Here is a 24,120-nt window from a genome sequence, read left to right as displayed (position 1 = left end):
AGGAAGGTGAATGAGGTGTTCCAATGTGAAATGCCGGAAACACAGAAACACAGACGACACACAACAAGAGGTGGCAATCTATTCATTAATTGCATTTAATCAATGAGCTCATTATCACTCATGCATTGTCCAACAGGTGTTGAAATAATGGGATTAAAAGGGGAGATCCCTTCAGAAAGACAGAAACAATAGCAAAGACAAAAAACACTTTTGGAATCTGCTTTTAGTCAACACATAAGGAAAGGGTGCACCGGTCCTGGAAATACTGCAATACCAGGTCAATGCGTGGAGTGGACAGAGCAAGCTCTATTTCCATCTCCCTGTTCTAAAAATCCATTTAATATATGGTCCCGAGATAGGGGACGTATCAGATATTAAACTGATAAGAACAGATACTACACTTGATCTTAGCCAAAAGGCCGAGAAGCGATAACCCGAACGGGCCGCGCGTTGCCCGAGCCTGCCCGATACTGCTGTTCAGCCCTTGCAGCGATTCAGCCTACTTCTAGGCAATTCCATGGGGCCCTGCAGGCTCACACACTCACAGATACACGGGAGGTGAATAAAGGCCGGAGAGGAAGCCAGACAGGATTTGCTTCTTTTGCTTGCACCACAATGCAGTGCTGAAAGAGGAGGAATCTACATAAAAACGCCTTCCTGGCAACGCCCAAATGCCCTGCTGCCATGCAGATAAACACTGGCAGCGGCAGCAAGTGCATGCCCACAGCCACCCCTTGTTCCTTCACACCTTGTATCAGCTGTAATCCAGTCCAGTCCAGTGCTGCCTGCTGAGCAGCACTGACCAACACTGCCTGGGCCCAGGCTTTTATCTCTGAGGCCCCATTATGATGTCAGAAAGCTGGCTCTGGAATCCTGAGGGCTCCACTATGACACGTGCAAAGTTCCGTCTGAACTTTATATAAGACGGTGAGGCTCAGTCAGTCACTCAGTGTTGCCTGAGAGGGCAACACTGCAACAGCCGGCCGCCAGGCTGTCTTTTTTTTGCACAGCTAGTTGCCTCCAGGAGGCCACAAGAGGGAGACAAGGGACTGCAAAATGGAAAATAGGCATCCACCAACTTTACAGACAACTTCTCCTTGCTCCTACAACCTCCATCCTTGCACAGTTTGTTATTCTTCTAGGTAACATAGTAACAAATCCAAATTGCTGCTCTCTTTGTAGGCAAGCAAGGCTTTGTTGCAACTGCAATTCTTACTTCTTCTTGAAATGTAGGGACGACAGTACATTCCATCACATCCATCTAGTGTACACAGGTAGGTCCATTGTGGCGGGCAGGCGAGCGGGCGGGCTGCTTTATTGGCTGTTTGCTGTTCCCCTACTCCACTCCACTATTTGACTGTTGTGCTGCATCAATCAATCAATCAATCAATCAATCAATCAATCAATCAATCAGTGGCTGGCTCAGGTGCAGCTCTTTAACTTACCTAAAAGGGAGGGCGGAGAGAAGACAAGGAAGGTGAATGAGGTGTTCCAATGTGAAATGCCGGAAACACAGAAACACAGACGACACACAACAAGAGGTGGCAATCTATTCATTAATTGCATTTAATCAATGAGCTCATTATCACTCATGCATTGTCCAACAGGTGTTGAAATAATGGGATTAAAAGGGGAGATCCCTTCAGAAAGACAGAAACAATAGCAAAGACAAAAAACACTTTTGGAATCTGCTTTTAGTCAACACATAAGGAAAGGGTGCACCGGTCCTGGAAATACTGCAATACCAGGTCAATGCGTGGAGTGGACAGAGCAAGCTCTATTTCCATCTCCCTGTTCTAAAAATCCATTTAATATATGGTCCCCAGATAGGGGACGTATCAGATATTAAACTGATAAGAACAGATACTACACTTGATCTTAGCCAAAAGGCCGAGAAGCGATAACCCGAACGGGCCGCGCGTTGCCCGAGCCTGCCCGATACTGCTGTTCAGCCCTTGCAGCGATTCAGCCTACTTCTAGGCAATTCCATGGGGCCCTGCAGGCTCACACACTCACAGCTACACGGGAGGTGAATAAAGGCCGGAGAGGAAGCCAGACAGGATTTGCTTCTTTTGCTTGCACCACAATGCAGTGCTGAAAGAGGAGGAATCTACATAAAAACGCCTTCCTGGCAACGCCCAAATGCCCTGCTGCCATGCAGATAAACACTGGCAGCGGCAGCAAGTGCATGCCCACAGCCACCCCTTGTTCCTTCACACCTTGTATCAGCTGTAATCCAGTCCAGTCCAGTGCTGCCTGCTGAGCAGCACTGACCAACACTGCCTGGGCCCAGGCTTTTATCTCTGAGGCCCCATTATGATGTCAGAAAGCTGGCTCTGGAATCCTGAGGGCTCCACTATGACACGTGCAAAGTTCCGTCTGAACTTTATATAAGACGGTGAGGCTCAGTCAGTCACTCAGTGTTGCCTGAGAGGGCAACACTGCAACAGCCGGCCGCCAGGCTGTCTTTTTTTTGCACAGCTAGTTGCCTCCAGGAGGCCACAAGAGGGAGACAAGGGACTGCAAAATGGAAAATAGGCATCCACCAACTTTACAGACAACTTCTCCTTGCTCCTACAACCTCCATCCTTGCACAGTTTGTTATTCTTCTAGGTAACATAGTAACAAATCCAAATTGCTGCTCTCTTTGTAGGCAAGCAAGGCTTTGTTGCAACTGCAATTCTTACTTCTTCTTGAAATGTAGGGACGACAGTACATTCCATCACATCCATCTAGTGTACACAGGTAGGTCCATTGTGGCGGGCAGGCGAGCGGGCGGGCTGCTTTATTGGCTGTTTGCTGTTCCCCTACTCCACTCCACTATTTGACTGTTGTGCTGCATCAATCAATCAATCAATCAATCAATCAATCAATCAATCAGTGGCTGGCTCAGGTGCAGCTCTTTAACTTACCTAAAAGGGAGGGCGGAGAGAAGACAAGGAAGGTGAATGAGGTGTTCCAATGTGAAATGCCGGAAACACAGAAACACAGACGACACACAACAAGAGGTGGCAATCTATTCATTAATTGCATTTAATCAATGAGCTCATTATCACTCATGCATTGTCCAACAGGTGTTGAAATAATGGGATTAAAAGGGGAGATCCCTTCAGAAAGACAGAAACAATAGCAAAGACAAAAAACACTTTTGGAATCTGCTTTTAGTCAACACATAAGGAAAGGGTGCACCGGTCCTGGAAATACTGCAATACCAGGTCAATGCGTGGAGTGGACAGAGCAAGCTCTATTTCCATCTCCCTGTTCTAAAAATCCATTTAATATATGGTCCCCAGATAGGGGACGTATCAGATATTAAACTGATAAGAACAGATACTACACTTGATCTTAGCCAAAAGGCCGAGAAGCGATAACCCGAACGGGCCGCGCGTTGCCCGAGCCTGCCCGATACTGCTGTTCAGCCCTTGCAGCGATTCAGCCTACTTCTAGGCAATTCCATGGGGCCCTGCAGGCTCACACACTCACAGCTACACGGGAGGTGAATAAAGGCCGGAGAGGAAGCCAGACAGGATTTGCTTCTTTTGCTTGCACCACAATGCAGTGCTGAAAGAGGAGGAATCTACATAAAAACGCCTTCCTGGCAACGCCCAAATGCCCTGCTGCCATGCAGATAAACACTGGCAGCGGCAGCAAGTGCATGCCCACAGCCACCCCTTGTTCCTTCACACCTTGTATCAGCTGTAATCCAGTCCAGTCCAGTGCTGCCTGCTGAGCAGCACTGACCAACACTGCCTGGGCCCAGGCTTTTATCTCTGAGGCCCCATTATGATGTCAGAAAGCTGGCTCTGGAATCCTGAGGGCTCCACTATGACACGTGCAAAGTTCCGTCTGAACTTTATATAAGACGGTGAGGCTCAGTCAGTCACTCAGTGTTGCCTGAGAGGGCAACACTGCAACAGCCGGCCGCCAGGCTGTCTTTTTTTTGCACAGCTAGTTGCCTCCAGGAGGCCACAAGAGGGAGACAAGGGACTGCAAAATGGAAAATAGGCATCCACCAACTTTACAGACAACTTCTCCTTGCTCCTACAACCTCCATCCTTGCACAGTTTGTTATTCTTCTAGGTAACATAGTAACAAATCCAAATTGCTGCTCTCTTTGTAGGCAAGCAAGGCTTTGTTGCAACTGCAATTCTTACTTCTTCTTGAAATGTAGGGACGACAGTACATTCCATCACATCCATCTAGTGTACACAGGTAGGTCCATTGTGGCGGGCAGGCGAGCGGGCGGGCTGCTTTATTGGCTGTTTGCTGTTCCCCTACTCCACTCCACTATTTGACTGTTGTGCTGCATCAATCAATCAATCAATCAATCAATCAATCAATCAATCAATCAATCAATCAGTGGCTGGCTCAGGTGCAGCTCTTTAACTTACCTAAAAGGGAGGGCGGAGAGAAGACAAGGAAGGTGAATGAGGTGTTCCAATGTGAAATGCCGGAAACACAGAAACACAGACGACACACAACAAGAGGTGGCAATCTATTCATTAATTGCATTTAATCAATGAGCTCATTATCACTCATGCATTGTCCAACAGGTGTTGAAATAATGGGATTAAAAGGGGAGATCCCTTCAGAAAGACAGAAACAATAGCAAAGACAAAAAACACTTTTGGAATCTGCTTTTAGTCAACACATAAGGAAAGGGTGCACCGGTCCTGGAAATACTGCAATACCAGGTCAATGCGTGGAGTGGACAGAGCAAGCTCTATTTCCATCTCCCTGTTCTAAAAATCCATTTAATATATGGTCCCCAGATAGGGGACGTATCAGATATTAAACTGATAAGAACAGATACTACACTTGATCTTAGCCAAAAGGCCGAGAAGCGATAACCCGAACGGGCCGCGCGTTGCCCGAGCCTGCCCGATACTGCTGTTCAGCCCTTGCAGCGATTCAGCCTACTTCTAGGCAATTCCATGGGGCCCTGCAGGCTCACACACTCACAGCTACACGGGAGGTGAATAAAGGCCGGAGAGGAAGCCAGACAGGATTTGCTTCTTTTGCTTGCACCACAATGCAGTGCTGAAAGAGGAGGAATCTACATAAAAACGCCTTCCTGGCAACGCCCAAATGCCCTGCTGCCATGCAGATAAACACTGGCAGCGGCAGCAAGTGCATGCCCACAGCCACCCCTTGTTCCTTCACACCTTGTATCAGCTGTAATCCAGTCCAGTCCAGTGCTGCCTGCTGAGCAGCACTGACCAACACTGCCTGGGCCCAGGCTTTTATCTCTGAGGCCCCATTATGATGTCAGAAAGCTGGCTCTGGAATCCTGAGGGCTCCACTATGACACGTGCAAAGTTCCGTCTGAACTTTATATAAGACGGTGAGGCTCAGTCAGTCACTCAGTGTTGCCTGAGAGGGCAACACTGCAACAGCCGGCCGCCAGGCTGTCTTTTTTTTGCACAGCTAGTTGCCTCCAGGAGGCCACAAGAGGGAGACAAGGGACTGCAAAATGGAAAATAGGCATCCACCAACTTTACAGACAACTTCTCCTTGCTCCTACAACCTCCATCCTTGCACAGTTTGTTATTCTTCTAGGTAACATAGTAACAAATCCAAATTGCTGCTCTCTTTGTAGGCAAGCAAGGCTTTGTTGCAACTGCAATTCTTACTTCTTCTTGAAATGTAGGGACGACAGTACATTCCATCACATCCATCTAGTGTACACAGGTAGGTCCATTGTGGCGGGCAGGCGAGCGGGCGGGCTGCTTTATTGGCTGTTTGCTGTTCCCCTACTCCACTCCACTATTTGACTGTTGTGCTGCATCAATCAATCAATCAATCAATCAATCAATCAATCAATCAATCAATCAGTGGCTGGCTCAGGTGCAGCTCTTTAACTTACCTAAAAGGGAGGGCGGAGAGAAGACAAGGAAGGTGAATGAGGTGTTCCAATGTGAAATGCCGGAAACACAGAAACACAGACGACACACAACAAGAGGTGGCAATCTATTCATTAATTGCATTTAATCAATGAGCTCATTATCACTCATGCATTGTCCAACAGGTGTTGAAATAATGGGATTAAAAGGGGAGATCCCTTCAGAAAGACAGAAACAATAGCAAAGACAAAAAACACTTTTGGAATCTGCTTTTAGTCAACACATAAGGAAAGGGTGCACCGGTCCTGGAAATACTGCAATACCAGGTCAATGCGTGGAGTGGACAGAGCAAGCTCTATTTCCATCTCCCTGTTCTAAAAATCCATTTAATATATGGTCCCCAGATAGGGGACGTATCAGATATTAAACTGATAAGAACAGATACTACACTTGATCTTAGCCAAAAGGCCGAGAAGCGATAACCCGAACGGGCCGCGCGTTGCCCGAGCCTGCCCGATACTGCTGTTCAGCCCTTGCAGCGATTCAGCCTACTTCTAGGCAATTCCATGGGGCCCTGCAGGCTCACACACTCACAGCTACACGGGAGGTGAATAAAGGCCGGAGAGGAAGCCAGACAGGATTTGCTTCTTTTGCTTGCACCACAATGCAGTGCTGAAAGAGGAGGAATCTACATAAAAACGCCTTCCTGGCAACGCCCAAATGCCCTGCTGCCATGCAGATAAACACTGGCAGCGGCAGCAAGTGCATGCCCACAGCCACCCCTTGTTCCTTCACACCTTGTATCAGCTGTAATCCAGTCCAGTCCAGTGCTGCCTGCTGAGCAGCACTGACCAACACTGCCTGGGCCCAGGCTTTTATCTCTGAGGCCCCATTATGATGTCAGAAAGCTGGCTCTGGAATCCTGAGGGCTCCACTATGACACGTGCAAAGTTCCGTCTGAACTTTATATAAGACGGTGAGGCTCAGTCAGTCACTCAGTGTTGCCTGAGAGGGCAACACTGCAACAGCCGGCCGCCAGGCTGTCTTTTTTTTGCACAGCTAGTTGCCTCCAGGAGGCCACAAGAGGGAGACAAGGGACTGCAAAATGGAAAATAGGCATCCACCAACTTTACAGACAACTTCTCCTTGCTCCTACAACCTCCATCCTTGCACAGTTTGTTATTCTTCTAGGTAACATAGTAACAAATCCAAATTGCTGCTCTCTTTGTAGGCAAGCAAGGCTTTGTTGCAACTGCAATTCTTACTTCTTCTTGAAATGTAGGGACGACAGTACATTCCATCACATCCATCTAGTGTACACAGGTAGGTCCATTGTGGCGGGCAGGCGAGCGGGCGGGCTGCTTTATTGGCTGTTTGCTGTTCCCCTACTCCACTCCACTATTTGACTGTTGTGCTGCATCAATCAATCAATCAATCAATCAATCAATCAATCAATCAATCAGTGGCTGGCTCAGGTGCAGCTCTTTAACTTACCTAAAAGGGAGGGCGGAGAGAAGACAAGGAAGGTGAATGAGGTGTTCCAATGTGAAATGCCGGAAACACAGAAACACAGACGACACACAACAAGAGGTGGCAATCTATTCATTAATTGCATTTAATCAATGAGCTCATTATCACTCATGCATTGTCCAACAGGTGTTGAAATAATGGGATTAAAAGGGGAGATCCCTTCAGAAAGACAGAAACAATAGCAAAGACAAAAAACACTTTTGGAATCTGCTTTTAGTCAACACATAAGGAAAGGGTGCACCGGTCCTGGAAATACTGCAATACCAGGTCAATGCGTGGAGTGGACAGAGCAAGCTCTATTTCCATCTCCCTGTTCTAAAAATCCATTTAATATATGGTCCCCAGATAGGGGACGTATCAGATATTAAACTGATAAGAACAGATACTACACTTGATCTTAGCCAAAAGGCCGAGAAGCGATAACCCGAACGGGCCGCGCGTTGCCCGAGCCTGCCCGATACTGCTGTTCAGCCCTTGCAGCGATTCAGCCTACTTCTAGGCAATTCCATGGGGCCCTGCAGGCTCACACACTCACAGCTACACGGGAGGTGAATAAAGGCCGGAGAGGAAGCCAGACAGGATTTGCTTCTTTTGCTTGCACCACAATGCAGTGCTGAAAGAGGAGGAATCTACATAAAAACGCCTTCCTGGCAACGCCCAAATGCCCTGCTGCCATGCAGATAAACACTGGCAGCGGCAGCAAGTGCATGCCCACAGCCACCCCTTGTTCCTTCACACCTTGTATCAGCTGTAATCCAGTCCAGTCCAGTGCTGCCTGCTGAGCAGCACTGACCAACACTGCCTGGGCCCAGGCTTTTATCTCTGAGGCCCCATTATGATGTCAGAAAGCTGGCTCTGGAATCCTGAGGGCTCCACTATGACACGTGCAAAGTTCCGTCTGAACTTTATATAAGACGGTGAGGCTCAGTCAGTCACTCAGTGTTGCCTGAGAGGGCAACACTGCAACAGCCGGCCGCCAGGCTGTCTTTTTTTTGCACAGCTAGTTGCCTCCAGGAGGCCACAAGAGGGAGACAAGGGACTGCAAAATGGAAAATAGGCATCCACCAACTTTACAGACAACTTCTCCTTGCTCCTACAACCTCCATCCTTGCACAGTTTGTTATTCTTCTAGGTAACATAGTAACAAATCCAAATTGCTGCTCTCTTTGTAGGCAAGCAAGGCTTTGTTGCAACTGCAATTCTTACTTCTTCTTGAAATGTAGGGACGACAGTACATTCCATCACATCCATCTAGTGTACACAGGTAGGTCCATTGTGGCGGGCAGGCGAGCGGGCGGGCTGCTTTATTGGCTGTTTGCTGTTCCCCTACTCCACTCCACTATTTGACTGTTGTGCTGCATCAATCAATCAATCAATCAATCAATCAATCAATCAATCAATCAATCAATCAGTGGCTGGCTCAGGTGCAGCTCTTTAACTTACCTAAAAGGGAGGGCGGAGAGAAGACAAGGAAGGTGAATGAGGTGTTCCAATGTGAAATGCCGGAAACACAGAAACACAGACGACACACAACAAGAGGTGGCAATCTATTCATTAATTGCATTTAATCAATGAGCTCATTATCACTCATGCATTGTCCAACAGGTGTTGAAATAATGGGATTAAAAGGGGAGATCCCTTCAGAAAGACAGAAACAATAGCAAAGACAAAAAACACTTTTGGAATCTGCTTTTAGTCAACACATAAGGAAAGGGTGCACCGGTCCTGGAAATACTGCAATACCAGGTCAATGCGTGGAGTGGACAGAGCAAGCTCTATTTCCATCTCCCTGTTCTAAAAATCCATTTAATATATGGTCCCCAGATAGGGGACGTATCAGATATTAAACTGATAAGAACAGATACTACACTTGATCTTAGCCAAAAGGCCGAGAAGCGATAACCCGAACGGGCCGCGCGTTGCCCGAGCCTGCCCGATACTGCTGTTCAGCCCTTGCAGCGATTCAGCCTACTTCTAGGCAATTCCATGGGGCCCTGCAGGCTCACACACTCACAGCTACACGGGAGGTGAATAAAGGCCGGAGAGGAAGCCAGACAGGATTTGCTTCTTTTGCTTGCACCACAATGCAGTGCTGAAAGAGGAGGAATCTACATAAAAACGCCTTCCTGGCAACGCCCAAATGCCCTGCTGCCATGCAGATAAACACTGGCAGCGGCAGCAAGTGCATGCCCACAGCCACCCCTTGTTCCTTCACACCTTGTATCAGCTGTAATCCAGTCCAGTCCAGTGCTGCCTGCTGAGCAGCACTGACCAACACTGCCTGGGCCCAGGCTTTTATCTCTGAGGCCCCATTATGATGTCAGAAAGCTGGCTCTGGAATCCTGAGGGCTCCACTATGACACGTGCAAAGTTCCGTCTGAACTTTATATAAGACGGTGAGGCTCAGTCAGTCACTCAGTGTTGCCTGAGAGGGCAACACTGCAACAGCCGGCCGCCAGGCTGTCTTTTTTTTGCACAGCTAGTTGCCTCCAGGAGGCCACAAGAGGGAGACAAGGGACTGCAAAATGGAAAATAGGCATCCACCAACTTTACAGACAACTTCTCCTTGCTCCTACAACCTCCATCCTTGCACAGTTTGTTATTCTTCTAGGTAACATAGTAACAAATCCAAATTGCTGCTCTCTTTGTAGGCAAGCAAGGCTTTGTTGCAACTGCAATTCTTACTTCTTCTTGAAATGTAGGGACGACAGTACATTCCATCACATCCATCTAGTGTACACAGGTAGGTCCATTGTGGCGGGCAGGCGAGCGGGCGGGCTGCTTTATTGGCTGTTTGCTGTTCCCCTACTCCACTCCACTATTTGACTGTTGTGCTGCATCAATCAATCAATCAATCAATCAATCAATCAATCAATCAATCAATCAATCAATCAGTGGCTGGCTCAGGTGCAGCTCTTTAACTTACCTAAAAGGGAGGGCGGAGAGAAGACAAGGAAGGTGAATGAGGTGTTCCAATGTGAAATGCCGGAAACACAGAAACACAGACGACACACAACAAGAGGTGGCAATCTATTCATTAATTGCATTTAATCAATGAGCTCATTATCACTCATGCATTGTCCAACAGGTGTTGAAATAATGGGATTAAAAGGGGAGATCCCTTCAGAAAGACAGAAACAATAGCAAAGACAAAAAACACTTTTGGAATCTGCTTTTAGTCAACACATAAGGAAAGGGTGCACCGGTCCTGGAAATACTGCAATACCAGGTCAATGCGTGGAGTGGACAGAGCAAGCTCTATTTCCATCTCCCTGTTCTAAAAATCCATTTAATATATGGTCCCCAGATAGGGGACGTATCAGATATTAAACTGATAAGAACAGATACTACACTTGATCTTAGCCAAAAGGCCGAGAAGCGATAACCCGAACGGGCCGCGCGTTGCCCGAGCCTGCCCGATACTGCTGTTCAGCCCTTGCAGCGATTCAGCCTACTTCTAGGCAATTCCATGGGGCCCTGCAGGCTCACACACTCACAGCTACACGGGAGGTGAATAAAGGCCGGAGAGGAAGCCAGACAGGATTTGCTTCTTTTGCTTGCACCACAATGCAGTGCTGAAAGAGGAGGAATCTACATAAAAACGCCTTCCTGGCAACGCCCAAATGCCCTGCTGCCATGCAGATAAACACTGGCAGCGGCAGCAAGTGCATGCCCACAGCCACCCCTTGTTCCTTCACACCTTGTATCAGCTGTAATCCAGTCCAGTCCAGTGCTGCCTGCTGAGCAGCACTGACCAACACTGCCTGGGCCCAGGCTTTTATCTCTGAGGCCCCATTATGATGTCAGAAAGCTGGCTCTGGAATCCTGAGGGCTCCACTATGACACGTGCAAAGTTCCGTCTGAACTTTATATAAGACGGTGAGGCTCAGTCAGTCACTCAGTGTTGCCTGAGAGGGCAACACTGCAACAGCCGGCCGCCAGGCTGTCTTTTTTTTGCACAGCTAGTTGCCTCCAGGAGGCCACAAGAGGGAGACAAGGGACTGCAAAATGGAAAATAGGCATCCACCAACTTTACAGACAACTTCTCCTTGCTCCTACAACCTCCATCCTTGCACAGTTTGTTATTCTTCTAGGTAACATAGTAACAAATCCAAATTGCTGCTCTCTTTGTAGGCAAGCAAGGCTTTGTTGCAACTGCAATTCTTACTTCTTCTTGAAATGTAGGGACGACAGTACATTCCATCACATCCATCTAGTGTACACAGGTAGGTCCATTGTGGCGGGCAGGCGAGCGGGCGGGCTGCTTTATTGGCTGTTTGCTGTTCCCCTACTCCACTCCACTATTTGACTGTTGTGCTGCATCAATCAATCAATCAATCAATCAATCAATCAATCAATCAGTGGCTGGCTCAGGTGCAGCTCTTTAACTTACCTAAAAGGGAGGGCGGAGAGAAGACAAGGAAGGTGAATGAGGTGTTCCAATGTGAAATGCCGGAAACACAGAAACACAGACGACACACAACAAGAGGTGGCAATCTATTCATTAATTGCATTTAATCAATGAGCTCATTATCACTCATGCATTGTCCAACAGGTGTTGAAATAATGGGATTAAAAGGGGAGATCCCTTCAGAAAGACAGAAACAATAGCAAAGACAAAAAACACTTTTGGAATCTGCTTTTAGTCAACACATAAGGAAAGGGTGCACCGGTCCTGGAAATACTGCAATACCAGGTCAATGCGTGGAGTGGACAGAGCAAGCTCTATTTCCATCTCCCTGTTCTAAAAATCCATTTAATATATGGTCCCCAGATAGGGGACGTATCAGATATTAAACTGATAAGAACAGATACTACACTTGATCTTAGCCAAAAGGCCGAGAAGCGATAACCCGAACGGGCCGCGCGTTGCCCGAGCCTGCCCGATACTGCTGTTCAGCCCTTGCAGCGATTCAGCCTACTTCTAGGCAATTCCATGGGGCCCTGCAGGCTCACACACTCACAGCTACACGGGAGGTGAATAAAGGCCGGAGAGGAAGCCAGACAGGATTTGCTTCTTTTGCTTGCACCACAATGCAGTGCTGAAAGAGGAGGAATCTACATAAAAACGCCTTCCTGGCAACGCCCAAATGCCCTGCTGCCATGCAGATAAACACTGGCAGCGGCAGCAAGTGCATGCCCACAGCCACCCCTTGTTCCTTCACACCTTGTATCAGCTGTAATCCAGTCCAGTCCAGTGCTGCCTGCTGAGCAGCACTGACCAACACTGCCTGGGCCCAGGCTTTTATCTCTGAGGCCCCATTATGATGTCAGAAAGCTGGCTCTGGAATCCTGAGGGCTCCACTATGACACGTGCAAAGTTCCGTCTGAACTTTATATAAGACGGTGAGGCTCAGTCAGTCACTCAGTGTTGCCTGAGAGGGCAACACTGCAACAGCCGGCCGCCAGGCTGTCTTTTTTTTGCACAGCTAGTTGCCTCCAGGAGGCCACAAGAGGGAGACAAGGGACTGCAAAATGGAAAATAGGCATCCACCAACTTTACAGACAACTTCTCCTTGCTCCTACAACCTCCATCCTTGCACAGTTTGTTATTCTTCTAGGTAACATAGTAACAAATCCAAATTGCTGCTCTCTTTGTAGGCAAGCAAGGCTTTGTTGCAACTGCAATTCTTACTTCTTCTTGAAATGTAGGGACGACAGTACATTCCATCACATCCATCTAGTGTACACAGGTAGGTCCATTGTGGCGGGCAGGCGAGCGGGCGGGCTGCTTTATTGGCTGTTTGCTGTTCCCCTACTCCACTCCACTATTTGACTGTTGTGCTGCATCAATCAATCAATCAATCAATCAATCAATCAATCAATCAATCAATCAGTGGCTGGCTCAGGTGCAGCTCTTTAACTTACCTAAAAGGGAGGGCGGAGAGAAGACAAGGAAGGTGAATGAGGTGTTCCAATGTGAAATGCCGGAAACACAGAAACACAGACGACACACAACAAGAGGTGGCAATCTATTCATTAATTGCATTTAATCAATGAGCTCATTATCACTCATGCATTGTCCAACAGGTGTTGAAATAATGGGATTAAAAGGGGAGATCCCTTCAGAAAGACAGAAACAATAGCAAAGACAAAAAACACTTTTGGAATCTGCTTTTAGTCAACACATAAGGAAAGGGTGCACCGGTCCTGGAAATACTGCAATACCAGGTCAATGCGTGGAGTGGACAGAGCAAGCTCTATTTCCATCTCCCTGTTCTAAAAATCCATTTAATATATGGTCCCCAGATAGGGGACGTATCAGATATTAAACTGATAAGAACAGATACTACACTTGATCTTAGCCAAAAGGCCGAGAAGCGATAACCCGAACGGGCCGCGCGTTGCCCGAGCCTGCCCGATACTGCTGTTCAGCCCTTGCAGCGATTCAGCCTACTTCTAGGCAATTCCATGGGGCCCTGCAGGCTCACACACTCACAGCTACACGGGAGGTGAATAAAGGCCGGAGAGGAAGCCAGACAGGATTTGCTTCTTTTGCTTGCACCACAATGCAGTGCTGAAAGAGGAGGAATCTACATAAAAACGCCTTCCTGGCAACGCCCAAATGCCCTGCTGCCATGCAGATAAACACTGGCAGCGGCAGCAAGTGCATGCCCACAGCCACCCCTTGTTCCTTCACACCTTGTATCAGCTGTAATCCAGTCCAGTCCAGTGCTGCCTGCTGAGCAGCACTGACCAACACTGCCTGGGCCCAGGCTTTTATCTCTGAGGCCCCATTATGATGTCAGAAAGCTGGCTCTGGAATCCTGAGGGCTCCACTATGACACGTGCAAAGTTCCGTCTGAACTTTATATAAGACGGTGAGGCTCAGTCAGTCACTCAGTGTTGCCTGAGAGGGCAACACTGCAACAGCCGGCCGCCAGGCTGTCTTTTTTTTGCACAGCTAGTTGCCTCCAGGAGGCCACAAGAGGGAGACAAGGGACTGCAAAATGGAAAATAGGCATCCACCAACTTTACAGACAACTTCTCCTTGCTCCTACAACCTCCATCCTTGCACAGTTTGTTATTCTTCTAGGTAACATAGTAACAAATCCAAATTGCTGCTCTCTTTGTAGGCAAGCAAGGCTTTGTTGCAACTGCAATTCTTACTTCTTCTTGAAATGTAGGGACGACAGTACATTCCATCACATCCATCTAGTGTACACAGGTAGGTCCATTGTGGCGGGCAGGCGAGCGGGCGGGCTGCTTTATTGGCTGTTTGCTGTTCCCCTACTCCACTCCACTATTTGACTGTTATGCTGCATCAATCAATCAATCAATCAATCAATCAATCAATCAATCAGTGGCTGGCTCAGGTGCAGCTCTTTAACTTACCTAAAAGGGAGGGCGGAGAGAAGACAAGGAAGGTGAATGAGGTGTTCCAATGTGAAATGCCGGAAACACAGAAACACAGACGACACACAACAAGAGGTGGCAATCTATTCATTAATTGCATTTAATCAATGAGCTCATTATCACTCATGCATTGTCCAACGGGTGTTGAAATAATGGGATTAAAAGGGGAGATCCCTTCAGAAAGACAGAAACAATAGCAAAGACAAAAAACACTTTTGGAATCTGCTTTTAGTCAACACATAAGGAAAGGGTGCACCGGTCCTGGAAATACTGCAATACCAGGTCAATGCGTGGAGTGGACAGAGCAAGCTCTATTTCCATCTCCCTGTTCTAAAAATCCATTTAATATATGGTCCCCAGATAGGGGACGTATCAGATATTAAACTGATAAGAACAGATACTACACTTGATCTTAGCCAAAAGGCCGAGAAGCGATAACCCGAACGGGCCGCGCGTTGCCCGAGCCTGCCCGATACTGCTGTTCAGCCCTTGCAGCGATTCAGCCTACTTCTAGGTAATTCCATGGGGCCCTGCAGGCTCACACACTCACAGCTACACGGGAGGTGAATAAAGGCCGGAGAGGAAGCCAGACAGGATTTGCTTCTTTTGCTTGCACCACAATGCAGTGCTGAAAGAGGAGGAATCTACATAAAAACGCCTTCCTGGCAACGCCCAAATGCCCTGCTGCCATGCAGATAAACACTGGCAGCGGCAGCAAGTGCATGCCCACAGCCACCCCTTGTTCCTTCACACCTTGTATCAGCTGTAATCCAGTCCAGTCCAGTGCTGCCTGCTGAGCAGCACTGACCAACACTGCCTGGGCCCAGGCTTTTATCTCTGAGGCCCCATTATGATGTCAGAAAGCTGGCTCTGGAATCCTGAGGGCTCCACTATGACACGTGCAAAGTTCCGTCTGAACTTTATATAAGACGGTGAGGCTCAGTCAGTCACTCAGTGTTGCCTGAGAGGGCAACACTGCAACAGCCGGCCGCCAGGCTGTCTTTTTTTTGCACAGCTAGTTGCCTCCAGGAGGCCACAAGAGGGAGACAAGGGACTGCAAAATGGAAAATAGGCATCCACCAACTTTACAGACAACTTCTCCTTGCTCCTACAACCTCCATCCTTGCACAGTTTGTTATTCTTCTAGGTAACATAGTAACAAATCCAAATTGCTGCTCTCTTTGTAGGCAAGCAAGGCTTTGTTGCAACTGCAATTCTTACTTCTTCTTGAAATGTAGGGACGACAGTACATTCCATCACATCCATCTAGTGTACACAGGTAGGTCCATTGTGGCGGGCAGGCGAGCGGGCGGGCTGCTTTATTGGCTGTTTGCTGTTCCCCTACTCCACTCCACTATTTGACTGTTGTGCTGCATCAATCAATCAATCAATCAATCAATCAATCAATCAATCAATCAATCAATCAATCAATCAGTGGCTGGCTCAGGTGCAGCTCTTTAACTTACCTAAAAGGGAGGGCGGAGAGAAGACAAGGAAGGTGAATGAGGTGTTCCAATGTGAAATGCCGGAAACACAGAAACACAGACGACACACAACAAGAGGTGGCAATCTATTCATTAATTGCATTTAATCAATGAGCTCATTATCACTCATGCATTGTCCAACAGGTGTTGAAATAATGGGATTAAAAGGGGAGATCCCTTCAGAAAGACAGAAACAATAGCAAAGACAAAAAACACTTTTGGAATCTGCTTTTAGTCAACACATAAGGAAAGGGTGCACCGGTCCTGGAAATACTGCAATACCAGGTCAATGCGTGGAGTGGACAGAGCAAGCTCTATTTCCATCTCCCTGTTCTAAAAATCCATTTAATATATGGTCCCCAGATAGGGGACGTATCAGATATTAAACTGATAAGAACAGATACTACACTTGATCTTAGCCAAAAGGCCGAGAAGCGATAACCCGAACGGGCCGCGCGTTGCCCGAGCCTGCCCGATACTGCTGTTCAGCCCTTGCAGCGATTCAGCCTACTTCTAGGCAATTCCATGGGGCCCTGCAGGCTCACACACTCACAGCTACACGGGAGGTGAATAAAGGCCGGAGAGGAAGCCAGACAGGATTTGCTTCTTTTGCTTGCACCACAATGCAGTGCTGAAAGAGGAGGAATCTACATAAAAACGCCTTCCTGGCAACGCCCAAATGCCCTGCTGCCATGCAGATAAACACTGGCAGCGGCAGCAAGTGCATGCCCACAGCCACCCCTTGTTCCTTCACACCTTGTATCAGCTGTAATCCAGTCCAGTCCAGTGCTGCCTGCTGAGCAGCACTGACCAACACTGCCTGGGCCCAGGCTTTTATCTCTGAGGCCCCATTATGATGTCAGAAAGCTGGCTCTGGAATCCTGAGGGCTCCACTATGACACGTGCAAAGTTCCGTCTGAACTTTATATAAGACGGTGAGGCTCAGTCAGTCACTCAGTGTTGCCTGAGAGGGCAACACTGCAACAGCCGGCCGCCAGGCTGTCTTTTTTTTGCACAGCTAGTTGCCTCCAGGAGGCCACAAGAGGGAGACAAGGGACTGCAAAATGGAAAATAGGCATCCACCAACTTTACAGACAACTTCTCCTTGCTCCTACAACCTCCATCCTTGCACAGTTTGTTATTCTTCTAGGTAACATAGTAACAAATCCAAATTGCTGCTCTCTTTGTAGGCAAGCAAGGCTTTGTTGCAACTGCAATTCTTACTTCTTCTTGAAATGTAGGGACGACAGTACATTCCATCACATCCATCTAGTGTACACAGGTAGGTCCATTGTGGCGGGCAGGCGAGCGGGCGGGCTGCTTTATTGGCTGTTTGCTGTTCCCCTACTCCACTCCACTATTTGACTGTTGTGCTGCATCAATCAATCAATCAATCAATCAATCAATCAATCAATCAATCAATCAATCAATCAATCAATCAGTGGCTGGCTCAGGTGCAGCTCTTTAACTTACCTAAAAGGGAGGGCGGAGAGAAGACAAGGAAGGTGAATGAGGTGTTCCAATGTGAAATGCCGGAAACACAGAAACACAGACGACACACAACAAGAGGTGGCAATCTATTCATTAATTGCATTTAATCAATGAGCTCATTATCACTCATGCATTGTCCAACAGGTGTTGAAATAATGGGATTAAAAGGGGAGATCCCTTCAGAAAGACAGAAACAATAGCAAAGACAAAAAACACTTTTGGAATCTGCTTTTAGTCAACACATAAGGAAAGGGTGCACCGGTCCTGGAAATACTGCAATACCAGGTCAATGCGTGGAGTGGACAGAGCAAGCTCTATTTCCATCTCCCTGTTCTAAAAATCCATTTAATATATGGTCCCCAGATAGGGGACGTATCAGATATTAAACTGATAAGAACAGATACTACACTTGATCTTAGCCAAAAGGCCGAGAAGCGATAACCCGAACGGGCCGCGCGTTGCCCGAGCCTGCCCGATACTGCTGTTCAGCCCTTGCAGCGATTCAGCCTACTTCTAGGCAATTCCATGGGGCCCTGCAGGCTCACACACTCACAGCTACACGGGAGGTGAATAAAGGCCGGAGAGGAAGCCAGACAGGATTTGCTTCTTTTGCTTGCACCACAATGCAGTGCTGAAAGAGGAGGAATCTACATAAAAACGCCTTCCTGGCAACGCCCAAATGCCCTGCTGCCATGCAGATAAACACTGGCAGCGGCAGCAAGTGCATGCCCACAGCCACCCCTTGTTCCTTCACACCTTGTATCAGCTGTAATCCAGTCCAGTCCAGTGCTGCCTGCTGAGCAGCACTGACCAACACTGCCTGGGCCCAGGCTTTTATCTCTGAGGCCCCATTATGATGTCAGAAAGCTGGCTCTGGAATCCTGAGGGCTCCACTATGACACGTGCAAAGTTCCGTCTGAACTTTATATAAGACGGTGAGGCTCAGTCAGTCACTCAGTGTTGCCTGAGAGGGCAACACTGCAACAGCCGGCCGCCAGGCTGTCTTTTTTTTGCACAGCTAGTTGCCTCCAGGAGGCCACAAGAGGGAGACAAGGGACTGCAAAATGGAAAATAGGCATCCACCAACTTTACAGACAACTTCTCCTTGCTCCTACAACCTCCATCCTTGCACAGTTTGTTATTCTTCTAGGTAACATAGTAACAAATCCAAATTGCTGCTCTCTTTGTAGGCAAGCAAGGCTTTGTTGCAACTGCAATTCTTACTTCTTCTTGAAATGTAGGGACGACAGTACATTCCATCACATCCATCTAGTGTACACAGGTAGGTCCATTGTGGCGGGCAGGCGAGCGGGCGGGCTGCTTTATTGGCTGTTTGCTGTTCCCCTACTCCACTCCACTATTTGACTGTTGTGCTGCATCAATCAATCAATCAATCAATCAATCAATCAATCAATCAATCAATCAATCAATCAATCAGTGGCTGGCTCAGGTGCAGCTCTTTAACTTACCTAAAAGGGAGGGCGGAGAGAAGACAAGGAAGGTGAATGAGGTGTTCCAATGTGAAATGCCGGAAACACAGAAACACAGACGACACACAACAAGAGGTGGCAATCTATTCATTAATTGCATTTAATCAATGAGCTCATTATCACTCATGCATTGTCCAACAGGTGTTGAAATAATGGGATTAAAAGGGGAGATCCCTTCAGAAAGACAGAAACAATAGCAAAGACAAAAAACACTTTTGGAATCTGCTTTTAGTCAACACATAAGGAAAGGGTGCACCGGTCCTGGAAATACTGCAATACCAGGTCAATGCGTGGAGTGGACAGAGCAAGCTCTATTTCCATCTCCCTGTTCTAAAAATCCATTTAATATATGGTCCCCAGATAGGGGACGTATCAGATATTAAACTGATAAGAACAGATACTACACTTGATCTTAGCCAAAAGGCCGAGAAGCGATAACCCGAACGGGCCGCGCGTTGCCCGAGCCTGCCCGATACTGCTGTTCAGCCCTTGCAGCGATTCAGCCTACTTCTAGGCAATTCCATGGGGCCCTGCAGGCTCACACACTCACAGCTACACGGGAGGTGAATAAAGGCCGGAGAGGAAGCCAGACAGGATTTGCTTCTTTTGCTTGCACCACAATGCAGTGCTGAAAGAGGAGGAATCTACATAAAAACGCCTTCCTGGCAACGCCCAAATGCCCTGCTGCCATGCAGATAAACACTGGCAGCGGCAGCAAGTGCATGCCCACAGCCACCCCTTGTTCCTTCACACCTTGTATCAGCTGTAATCCAGTCCAGTCCAGTGCTGCCTGCTGAGCAGCACTGACCAACACTGCCTGGGCCCAGGCTTTTATCTCTGAGGCCCCATTATGATGTCAGAAAGCTGGCTCTGGAATCCTGAGGGCTCCACTATGACACGTGCAAAGTTCCGTCTGAACTTTATATAAGACGGTGAGGCTCAGTCAGTCACTCAGTGTTGCCTGAGAGGGCAACACTGCAACAGCCGGCCGCCAGGCTGTCTTTTTTTTGCACAGCTAGTTGCCTCCAGGAGGCCACAAGAGGGAGACAAGGGACTGCAAAATGGAAAATAGGCATCCACCAACTTTACAGACAACTTCTCCTTGCTCCTACAACCTCCATCCTTGCACAGTTTGTTATTCTTCTAGGTAACATAGTAACAAATCCAAATTGCTGCTCTCTTTGTAGGCAAGCAAGGCTTTGTTGCAACTGCAATTCTTACTTCTTCTTGAAATGTAGGGACGACAGTACATTCCATCACATCCATCTAGTGTACACAGGTAGGTCCATTGTGGTGGGCAGGCGAGCGGGCGGGCTGCTTTATTGGCTGTTTGCTGTTCCCCTACTCCACTCCACTATTTGACTGTTGTGCTGCATCAATCAATCAATCAATCAATCAATCAATCAATCAATCAATCAATCAGTGGCTGGCTCAGGTGCAGCTCTTTAACTTACCTAAAAGGGAGGGCGGAGAGAAGACAAGGAAGGTGAATGAGGTGTTCCAATGTGAAATGCCGGAAACACAGAAACACAGACGACACACAACAAGAGGTGGCAATCTATTCATTAATTGCATTTAATCAATGAGCTCATTATCACTCATGCATTGTCCAACAGGTGTTGAAATAATGGGATTAAAAGGGGAGATCCCTTCAGAAAGACAGAAACAATAGCAAAGACAAAAAACACTTTTGGAATCTGCTTTTAGTCAACACATAAGGAAAGGGTGCACCGGTCCTGGAAATACTGCAATACCAGGTCAATGCGTGGAGTGGACAGAGCAAGCTCTATTTCCATCTCCCTGTTCTAAAAATCCATTTAATATATGGTCCCCAGATAGGGGACGTATCAGATATTAAACTGATAAGAACAGATACTACACTTGATCTTAGCCAAAAGGCCGAGAAGCGATAACCCGAACGGGCCGCGCGTTGCCCGAGCCTGCCCGATACTGCTGTTCAGCCCTTGCAGCGATTCAGCCTACTTGTAGGCAATTCCATGGGGCCCTGCAGGCTCACACACTCACAGCTACACGGGAGGTGAATAAAGGCCGGAGAGGAAGCCAGACAGGATTTGCTTCTTTTGCTTGCACCACAATGCAGTGCTGAAAGAGGAGGAATCTACATAAAAACGCCTTCCTGGCAACGCCCAAATGCCCTGCTGCCATGCAGATAAACACTGGCAGCGGCAGCAAGTGCATGCCCACAGCCACCCCTTGTTCCTTCACACCTTGTATCAGCTGTAATCCAGTCCAGTCCAGTGCTGCCTGCTGAGCAGCACTGACCAACACTGCCTGGGCCCAGGCTTTTATCTCTGAGGCCCCATTATGATGTCAGAAAGCTGGCTCTGGAATCCTGAGGGCTCCACTATGACACGTGCAAAGTTCCGTCTGAACTTTATATAAGACGGTGAGGCTCAGTCAGTCACTCAGTGTTGCCTGAGAGGGCAACACTGCAACAGCCGGCCGCCAGGCTGTCTTTTTTTTGCACAGCTAGTTGCCTCCAGGAGGCCACAAGAGGGAGACAAGGGACTGCAAAATGGAAAATAGGCATCCACCAACTTTACAGACAACTTCTCCTTGCTCCTACAACCTCCATCCTTGCACAGTTTGTTATTCTTCTAGGTAACATAGTAACAAATCCAAATTGCTGCTCTCTTTGTAGGCAAGCAAGGCTTTGTTGCAACTGCAATTCTTACTTCTTCTTGAAATGTAGGGACGACAGTACATTCCATCACATCCATCTAGTGTACACAGGTAGGTCCATTGTGGCGGGCAGGCGAGCGGGCGGGCTGCTTTATTGGCTGTTTGCTGTTCCCCTACTCCACTCCACTATTTGACTGTTGTGCTGCATCAATCAATCAATCAATCAATCAATCAATCAATCAATCAATCAATCAGTGGCTGGCTCAGGTGCAGCTCTTTAACTTACCTAAAAGGGAGGGCGGAGAGAAGACAAGGAAGGTGAATGAGGTGTTCCAATGTGAAATGCCGGAAACACAGAAACACAGACGACACACAACAAGAGGTGGCAATCTATTCATTAATTGCATTTAATCAATGAGCTCATTATCACTCATGCATTGTCCAACAGGTGTTGAAATAATGGGATTAAAAGGGGAGATCCCTTCAGAAAGACAGAAACAATAGCAAAGACAAAAAACACTTTTGGAATCTGCTTTTAGTCAACACATAAGGAAAGGGTGCACCGGTCCTGGAAATACTGCAATACCAGGTCAATGCGTGGAGTGGACAGAGCAAGCTCTATTTCCATCTCCCTGTTCTAAAAATCCATTTAATATATGGTCCCCAGATAGGGGACGTATCAGATATTAAACTGATAAGAACAGATACTACACTTGATCTTAGCCAAAAGGCCGAGAAGCGATAACCCGAACGGGCCGCGCGTTGCCCGAGCCTGCCCGATACTGCTGTTCAGCCCTTGCAGCGATTCAGCCTACTTGTAGGCAATTCCATGGGGCCCTGCAGGCTCACACACTCACAGCTACACGGGAGGTGAATAAAGGCCGGAGAGGAAGCCAGACAGGATTTGCTTCTTTTGCTTGCACCACAATGCAGTGCTGAAAGAGGAGGAATCTACATAAAAACGCCTTCCTGGCAACGCCCAAATGCCCTGCTGCCATGCAGATAAACACTGGCAGCGGCAGCAAGTGCATGCCCACAGCCACCCCTTGTTCCTTCACACCTTGTATCAGCTGTAATCCAGTCCAGTCCAGTGCTGCCTGCTGAGCAGCACTGACCAACACTGCCTGGGCCCAGGCTTTTATCTCTGAGGCCCCATTATGATGTCAGAAAGCTGGCTCTGGAATCCTGAGGGCTCCACTATGACACGTGCAAAGTTCCGTCTGAACTTTATATAAGACGGTGAGGCTCAGTCAGTCACTCAGTGTTGCCTGAGAGGGCAACACTGCAACAGCCGGCCGCCAGGCTGTCTTTTTTTTGCACAGCTAGTTGCCTCCAGGAGGCCACAAGAGGGAGACAAGGGACTGCAAAATGGAAAATAGGCATCCACCAACTTTACAGACAACTTCTCCTTGCTCCTACAACCTCCATCCTTGCACAGTTTGTTATTCTTCTAGGTAACATAGTAACAAATCCAAATTGCTGCTCTCTTTGTAGGCAAGCAAGGCTTTGTTGCAACTGCAATTCTTACTTCTTCTTGAAATGTAGGGACGACAGTACATTCCATCACATCCATCTAGTGTACACAGGTAGGTCCATTGTGGCGGGCAGGCGAGCGGGCGGGCTGCTTTATTGGCTGTTTGCTGTTCCCCTACTCCACTCCACTATTTGACTGTTGTGCTGCATCAATCAATCAATCAATCAATCAATCAATCAATCAATCAATCAATCAATCAATCAATCAGTGGCTGGCTCAGGTGCAGCTCTTTAACTTACCTAAAAGGGAGGGCGGAGAGAAGACAAGGAAGGTGAATGAGGTGTTCCAATGTGAAATGCCGGAAACACAGAAACACAGACGACACACAACAAGAGGTGGCAATCTATTCATTAATTGCATTTAATCAATGAGCTCATTATCACTCATGCATTGTCCAACAGGTGTTGAAATAATGGGATTAAAAGGGGAGATCCCTTCAGAAAGACAGAAACAATAGCAAAGACAAAAAACACTTTTGGAATCTGCTTTTAGTCAACACATAAGGAAAGGGTGCACCGGTCCTGGAAATACTGCAATACCAGGTCAATGCGTGGAGTGGACAGAGCAAGCTCTATTTCCATCTCCCTGTTCTAAAAATCCATTTAATATATGGTCCCCAGATAGGGGACGTATCAGATATTAAACTGATAAGAACAGATACTACACTTGATCTTAGCCAAAAGGCCGAGAAGCGATAACCCGAACGGGCCGCGCGTTGCCCGAGCCTGCCCGATACTGCTGTTCAGCCC

At 47.7% G+C, this 24,120-nt stretch overlaps 17 non-coding genes across 17 annotated transcripts; all 17 read right to left on the bottom strand.

The window, feature by feature from the left end:
• Positions 1-240: 240 nt before the first annotated feature.
• Positions 241-431, bottom strand: LOC142697697 (U2 spliceosomal RNA). Its single transcript, XR_012865466.1, has one exon. It is a non-coding gene; the product is annotated as a U2 spliceosomal RNA (small nuclear RNA).
• A 1,280-nt stretch (positions 432-1,711) lies between these two features.
• LOC142697200 (U2 spliceosomal RNA) lies at positions 1,712-1,902 on the bottom strand. Its single transcript, XR_012865017.1, has one exon. It is a non-coding gene; the product is annotated as a U2 spliceosomal RNA (small nuclear RNA).
• Positions 1,903-3,178: 1,276 nt separating this feature from the next.
• LOC142697199 (U2 spliceosomal RNA) lies at positions 3,179-3,369 on the bottom strand. The gene has a single exon (XR_012865016.1). It is a non-coding gene; the product is annotated as a U2 spliceosomal RNA (small nuclear RNA).
• A 1,288-nt stretch (positions 3,370-4,657) lies between these two features.
• Positions 4,658-4,848, bottom strand: LOC142697198 (U2 spliceosomal RNA). The gene has a single exon (XR_012865015.1). It is a non-coding gene; the product is annotated as a U2 spliceosomal RNA (small nuclear RNA).
• A 1,284-nt stretch (positions 4,849-6,132) lies between these two features.
• On the bottom strand, positions 6,133-6,323 carry LOC142697197 (U2 spliceosomal RNA). The gene has a single exon (XR_012865014.1). It is a non-coding gene; the product is annotated as a U2 spliceosomal RNA (small nuclear RNA).
• A 1,280-nt stretch (positions 6,324-7,603) lies between these two features.
• Positions 7,604-7,794, bottom strand: LOC142697194 (U2 spliceosomal RNA). Its single transcript, XR_012865012.1, has one exon. It is a non-coding gene; the product is annotated as a U2 spliceosomal RNA (small nuclear RNA).
• A 1,288-nt stretch (positions 7,795-9,082) lies between these two features.
• On the bottom strand, positions 9,083-9,273 carry LOC142697193 (U2 spliceosomal RNA). The gene has a single exon (XR_012865011.1). It is a non-coding gene; the product is annotated as a U2 spliceosomal RNA (small nuclear RNA).
• A 1,292-nt stretch (positions 9,274-10,565) lies between these two features.
• On the bottom strand, positions 10,566-10,756 carry LOC142697192 (U2 spliceosomal RNA). Its single transcript, XR_012865010.1, has one exon. It is a non-coding gene; the product is annotated as a U2 spliceosomal RNA (small nuclear RNA).
• Positions 10,757-12,032: 1,276 nt separating this feature from the next.
• LOC142697191 (U2 spliceosomal RNA) lies at positions 12,033-12,223 on the bottom strand. Its single transcript, XR_012865009.1, has one exon. It is a non-coding gene; the product is annotated as a U2 spliceosomal RNA (small nuclear RNA).
• A 1,284-nt stretch (positions 12,224-13,507) lies between these two features.
• LOC142697190 (U2 spliceosomal RNA) lies at positions 13,508-13,698 on the bottom strand. The gene has a single exon (XR_012865008.1). It is a non-coding gene; the product is annotated as a U2 spliceosomal RNA (small nuclear RNA).
• A 1,276-nt stretch (positions 13,699-14,974) lies between these two features.
• Positions 14,975-15,165, bottom strand: LOC142697189 (U2 spliceosomal RNA). Its single transcript, XR_012865007.1, has one exon. It is a non-coding gene; the product is annotated as a U2 spliceosomal RNA (small nuclear RNA).
• A 1,296-nt stretch (positions 15,166-16,461) lies between these two features.
• Positions 16,462-16,652, bottom strand: LOC142697188 (U2 spliceosomal RNA). Its single transcript, XR_012865006.1, has one exon. It is a non-coding gene; the product is annotated as a U2 spliceosomal RNA (small nuclear RNA).
• A 1,300-nt stretch (positions 16,653-17,952) lies between these two features.
• On the bottom strand, positions 17,953-18,143 carry LOC142697187 (U2 spliceosomal RNA). Its single transcript, XR_012865005.1, has one exon. It is a non-coding gene; the product is annotated as a U2 spliceosomal RNA (small nuclear RNA).
• A 1,296-nt stretch (positions 18,144-19,439) lies between these two features.
• LOC142697186 (U2 spliceosomal RNA) lies at positions 19,440-19,630 on the bottom strand. The gene has a single exon (XR_012865004.1). It is a non-coding gene; the product is annotated as a U2 spliceosomal RNA (small nuclear RNA).
• Positions 19,631-20,914: 1,284 nt separating this feature from the next.
• LOC142697184 (U2 spliceosomal RNA) lies at positions 20,915-21,105 on the bottom strand. Its single transcript, XR_012865003.1, has one exon. It is a non-coding gene; the product is annotated as a U2 spliceosomal RNA (small nuclear RNA).
• Positions 21,106-22,389: 1,284 nt separating this feature from the next.
• On the bottom strand, positions 22,390-22,580 carry LOC142697182 (U2 spliceosomal RNA). The gene has a single exon (XR_012865001.1). It is a non-coding gene; the product is annotated as a U2 spliceosomal RNA (small nuclear RNA).
• A 1,296-nt stretch (positions 22,581-23,876) lies between these two features.
• LOC142697181 (U2 spliceosomal RNA) lies at positions 23,877-24,067 on the bottom strand. The gene has a single exon (XR_012865000.1). It is a non-coding gene; the product is annotated as a U2 spliceosomal RNA (small nuclear RNA).
• Positions 24,068-24,120: the final 53 nt, after the last annotated feature.

This window comes from Rhinoderma darwinii (genome assembly GCF_050947455.1).
Source record: "Rhinoderma darwinii isolate aRhiDar2 chromosome 5 unlocalized genomic scaffold, aRhiDar2.hap1 SUPER_5_unloc_8, whole genome shotgun sequence".
Taxonomy (NCBI): Eukaryota; Metazoa; Chordata; class Amphibia; order Anura; family Rhinodermatidae; genus Rhinoderma; species Rhinoderma darwinii.
The sequence above is the reverse complement of the archived record's forward strand: the minus strand, read 5'-3'. Positions and strand labels throughout refer to the sequence as shown.